This window comes from Myotis nattereri (genome assembly GCF_964212035.1).
Source record: "Myotis nattereri genome assembly, chromosome: 3".
Taxonomy (NCBI): Eukaryota; Metazoa; Chordata; class Mammalia; order Chiroptera; family Vespertilionidae; genus Myotis; species Myotis nattereri.
The window spans coordinates 200497927-200503943 of record NC_138077.1 but is presented as its reverse complement, the minus strand read 5'-3'; positions in this window follow the sequence as shown (position 1 = coordinate 200503943).

Below are 6017 nucleotides of genomic sequence, written 5' to 3'. Positions count from 1 at the left end.
ATAACTGTGATTGTTTTATTCTGATTAAAGAAAGCACATTATAACTTGGCTGGCAGCTGCACTCAGGACCTGGGAGCTTCACCTGGATATGCAGCCCACCCTGCCCATTTGGAGCTGCCCATTATCATGGAAAGATTAACAATTTTTAAAAATATTTTTTAATTGATTTCAGAGAGGAAGGGAAAGGGAGAGAGAAAGAAACATCACTGATGAGAGAGAATCATTGATTGGCTGCCCCCTACTGGGGATTGAGCCCACAACCCAGCATGTGCCCTTGACTGGAATCGAACCCGGGACCCTTCAGTCTGTAGGCTGACGCTCTATCCCCTGAGCCAAACCAGCTAGAGCAGTGGTTCTCAACCTTCCTAATCCCTTGACCCTTTAATACAGTTCCTCATATTGTGGTGACCCCCAATTTCATTGTTACAAATTGAACATAATTAAAGCATAGTGATTAATCACAAAAACAATATGTCATTATATATGTTTTCCGATGGTTTTAGGCGACTCCTGTGAAAGGGGTCGCGACCCACAGGTTGAGAACCGCTGAGCTAGAGTAAGATGAACAATTTTGTTGTAGAAGTCAGAGCCAGGAACCAGAATCACTAAGATCCCCCAGCCCTTTTTGCATACCTGCCGGCCTTTGCAAATCTCCAGGCTGCTTACCTGTTAACTGCCCCTTTGGCCTACCCTTTGGCTATTTCCCCAGGAAACCCCAGCCCTTGCCTATCACTAAGCCCTTTTGCATATCTGTAAACTGACCATTTGCCCGTTTGCCTACTTTCCTTTGTAATTCTACCTGTATAAGCAGCTGGCTTATTGGGGGGCTGCAGAGCAGATTTTTGTGGATGACCTACTGCTCTCCCATATTGCTGGCAGTATTGGAATAAATGCTCATATATGATTCAACCCTGTCTCTGCTTAATTGGCTTGAGTAGTGACAGGCAGCATGGACTCATTGTTTGTCCCGTTACACTCCCAGCACCTCCACCTGTTCATAAATCTGGAAGCTCTCCAAACCCCATCCTCTTGAGTTTTTATGGAAGCTTTATTATGTAAGTACATTGATTAAATCATTAACAATTGGTGATTGGGTCAACCTCCAGCTCCCTTCCTCTGCCCAGAGTGGGAGGTAGAGGGGACTGAAAGTTCCAACCCTCTAATCCCATGGTGGGTTCTCCTGGCAACCAGCCCCCATGCTTTGGTGCTTCCAAGTCAAGTCACCTCATTCACATCACAAAACACACCTCCATCACTCTCAGCACTTGGGAAATTCCAAGGGTTTAGGGAGCTATGAGCCAGAAACAGGGCAAAGACCAAACACATATTTCTTATTATAAATCACAACATCACAAGTCCTCATTCCACAGATGAGGAAACTCAGGCACAGAAAAGTAAAATAACTTGTATTATTCACACAGCTTGCAAGAAGTGGCTCTAGGACATGAACCCAGATACGCTTGACTCAGGAGCCCAACAGTGCCAGCTTCTTCCTTGCTCACACGGCCTCAGTTTTGTTCAGTCTTGCAACCAAGACAGGACAAGCCTCAGGAAGAAATCAGTTCCCTGGGAAGGACAGAGAAGGACTAGGGAAAGCAATGGTGTCATTGTGTGGCCAGGTGACCCACCCCTAGAACTGCCCACTTCTTGGTTATTTAAGATGTAACTTAACAAATGTCATCATAGCATAATTATTCTGTTACTTGCAGCAGAGAACACTCTATCTACATTCATGATTCCAACTATTACATGTTAATGATCCTCAGATTCCAGTTCATACTGCTCTCTCACGTAAACTGAAGATTTTTTGGAGCTCTCTACTGGGGTGTCCCAATAGCACCTCAAACTCATCATGCCCCAAGCAGAACACACCATCTCCCCCCACACTAAGCTCCTCCTTCCCTTATTTTGTTTCATGTCTCAGGACCCATACACCCATTTGCACAGACCGGGTGTCTGGGAGCCATCCTGGAGCTCTCCTCTCTCCCATTGCACACTCAGTCAATCTCAGCATCAAGCATGGGTCCATCTTTTTTTTTGAGGTTTTTTTTCCCCATTGTTTTATTGCTTAAAGTATTACAAAGGGTATTACATATGTCTCCTTTTTCCCCCGCCCTTGACAATCCCCTGGTCTCCCCTACCCCCCAGGTATGTCCATTGGTTATGCTTATATGCATGCATATAAGTCCTTCGGTTGATCTCTTACTACCCCCCTTCTGCCCCCCTACCCTCCCCGGCCTTCCCGCTGCAGTTTGATAGTCTGTTTGAGGCAGCTCTGCCTCTGTATCTATTTTTGTTCATAAGTTTATAATGGTCTTTATAATCCATGAATGAGTGAGATCATGTGGTATTTTTCCTTCATTGACTGGCTTATTTCACTCAGCATAATGCTCTCCAGTCCCATCCATGCATGGGTCCATCTTTACATCTCGTTTGTCATCCTCCCATTTGTGAGTCTGACTCTCCCTTGGACTTTGAAGACTTTAAGGGCAAAAACTGCCTCTATTCATCTCTTTGCCTCCAGTGCCTGGCACATAATAAACACTTAACAAATGTTTCTTAAATGGGTGAACAAGTGAACATGTGAATTAAACAAGGGAGCAGCAGGGTCACTGTCAGACTTGGGAGAGATCAAGGTACTTGACCAAGTGTGTGTGTGTGTGTGTGTGTGTGTGTGTGTGTGTGTGTTGTCTGAGATGGTGCAGCCAGTGGAGAGGAAGTACTGGAAGATTGAGGAGAGGGTGATGGAGTAAATTCTGAAGCCTTCGGAAGAAGAAGGACAATCTGACTGTTGAGATGGGAGGATAAGAGAGAGGAAAAGATGGAGGTGAGAATCAGAGATGTTGGAAAGTTGAGAGAAAGGTGCTCATTCTGACGACTTCGGTCCAGAGATTTGAGGTCAACTTTTGAGGCAGAGGCAAGCAGAAGGGTAGCATGAGTGGGTGGTGGAAAAAGTTTGGACCAGACAGTGTGAAACACAGGAGGAAGTGCCCTGGGGGTGGGAGGACTGTCTGGGAGCAGAAGAGCCTCGCTGATGTTTCCCAACACGCATTTGCCAGTTGTGAGGAGCCATTCACATGATTCTGTTGACTCTCCAGCCACACTTGGCAACCCAGGTGCAAAAGCCAAGCAAATGGACAGTGGGATCAACTCCAGCCTGGGAGCTGGCAAGGCTGGCACTGCTGAAAGTCAAGGGGTGGGAAAGGGAAATTCCCACATGGGCCATGCTGGGCATCAAAACATGTCCTGTCATTTAATCCTCACAACAGGCCTGCAAGGGAGGTATTATGATCTTCGTTTTTCCCAGGAGGAAACGAGATTCAGAGAATTAATGGCTTGGCCAAAGTCACAACTGGCAGAGCCGAGCTGGGGTTCACATCCAAGGTAGCCTGACTCCTAAACCTGTACTCCTTACACTGAAGCATTTATTGAGTGCTTATTGCATTCCAGGCACCATGCAAAGCTTTTTTCCATTCATCCTCTTGTTCAGTCCTCAAAATAGTTCAGCGAGACAGGGATGGTCATGCTTTTCCCTGTTTTATAACTGAGCTACAGAAGCTCAGAGAGGTTAAGTTACTTGGCCAAAGTCCCCCAGCCAGTGAGTGACAGCGCCAGCATCAGAAGCAGGAAGTTATAAACCAGTATCATTACCAGTTATTCGAACATTCTATCAAATTATAGACTGACAGATGAAGAAACAAATTCAGAATCTCAGTGGTATGTCTGAGCCCAAAGCTTTTAACTACTACATCTTACTGCTTCCTTTTCTGCAAGTCTTATTTATTCACTGTACTGTTTATTAGTAAAACTTTCAACCATACAAAAGTAGAGAGAATAGTATAATGAACTCATGTAACCAAACCCAGCTTTCACCCTTAATGTTTCCTCAATCTTATTTTATCTATAATTCCCCACACATACTTCTTTTTTTCTGGAATATTTTAAAGCCAGTCATAGTCATTAAGTCATTTCACTCATAAATACTTCAGTAAGCATTTCCAACTGATAATCATTGACTTTCATAATTACCATGCCATTATCATACCTAGTAAAAATAACAATTATTTCCCCCCTCCCCCAAGAGTTTATTTGAGCCAAACTGACACCATATGCCAGGGAGCAAGATCTCAAATGCTCTGGAGAATAACAGTTTTGCAGTTTCTTTTTTTCTTTTTTAATTTGTATTTTATTGATTTTTCGAGAGGAGAAAGAGAGAGAGAGAGAGAGAGAGAGAGAGAGAGAGAGAGAGAGAGAGAGAGAGGAACAGTGATTTGTTGTTCCACTTATTTATGTATTCCTTGGCTTATTCTTGTATATGCCCTGACCAGGGATCAAACCCTTAACCTTGGCATATCAGGACAATGTTCTAACCAACTGAGCTATCTGGCCAGAGCACAATAATTTATTTTTTTAAAAAAAATTTTATTGATTTCAGAGAGGAAGGGAGAGATAGAAATATCGATGATGAGAGAGAATCATGGATCCGCTGCCTCCTGCACGCCCCACACTGGGGATCAAGCCCATAACCTGGGCATATGCCCTGACTGGGAATCGAACCGTAACCTCCTGGTTCATAGGTCAGCACTCAACTAGTGAGCCACACCGGCTGGGCAATAATTTCTTAATATTATCTAAATCCCAAACCATTTCCAGAGGTTGTTGATTGTCTCACGTATCTTTTACAGTTAGTTTGCCAAATCTGATCCAAATAAGGTCTGAGACAGGGCATATTGTTGATTCTGTCTCATCAGTCTCTTTTAATCTATAACAATTGCCTTCCCTCCCATCCTTCTATGCCATTGATTTGTCAGAGAATGATTCTGGGCATTGTGATCCCCGTTTTGACATATCGGGAACTGAAGTTCAGAAAGGTTAAGTGACTTGTGGAACATCACACAGCTAAGAGACAGACTTCTTATTTGCTACTGTCCCGAAAAGTCTGTGTTACTAATGGGAGGAGCTTTACTGTCTGAGACAGGTCTCAGCTGATTGAGGGGGCAGGAAAAGCAGCAGGGAAAATGGTCTGGCTTGGCAAGGAAAAGAGAGAGATGGAAGGGAACAGCAATTACAGTACAGCATTATTTGTTGATTTAATGCTTGCAAGTGGCTGGGCATCCTGGCACTATTTCAGTCAGTTGTCACAACAAACATGAGTAAGTCATACTTATCTCCACTTTAGAGCTAAGGAAACTGAGGCACAGATTGGCATATGGAGTTGCCCAAGTCTCACGGCTAGTGTAGGCAGAGCTGGAATAAGCCGATTTAACCCCAAAGTCTATCCCCAAAGTCAATGTTCTTTTTGATTGTCACTAGAGAGGGGACTGTTTAGAAACCTGAGATCTTGAGGCCTCTTGGTTGGGGGAAAGAATCATGGCCTAGGGCCTGGACACCTGGGCTCCATCTTTAGCTCTGCCAAAGACCTGCAATGTGATGCCCGGCAAGCCACACCCACCTTCAGTTTCTTCATCTGCCAAATGGAGCAACTGAAAGAGATGATCCCTGAGTGTCCTTCCCCGTCCCCAGCGGCAGGGTTCTTGGAGGAGCTCTTCCCCGTAATGACACAGGCCTGGGGGATGTGCTGCAGGAGAGGAACCACACTCCGTCTCCCCTTTCATTTCCGCATAGCTTGGGCTTGCTTACATGTTTCCTTGGTACATCACGGTGTTCCTTTCCACATGTGTGCTGTTCTCCCTCCAGGCCCCATGACCTCCCTCGGAGGGTGGGGCCCACTGTGCCTCTTCCTCTGGATTTCCCCTCGAGCCTCTGCAGTGCCTCAGAAAGGTGGGGGAGATCTTATTTCCTTATAGTTTGAGATCAAAGTCATCCTCATAGAAGAATCAGCCCTAATCAAGAGATCAAACCAATAGGTCATTTGATCCAGAGGCTAAAGCCACAGCAGTTGGCAGAAGTAGGTCCATGGGGTCTGGGACATAATGTCGTGCCCCAGATGCCAGGGCAAAGTCCCCTGGGCCTGGCCCATATGCCATGGAAGGAGAACATAGAGTCCTGGGACTCAG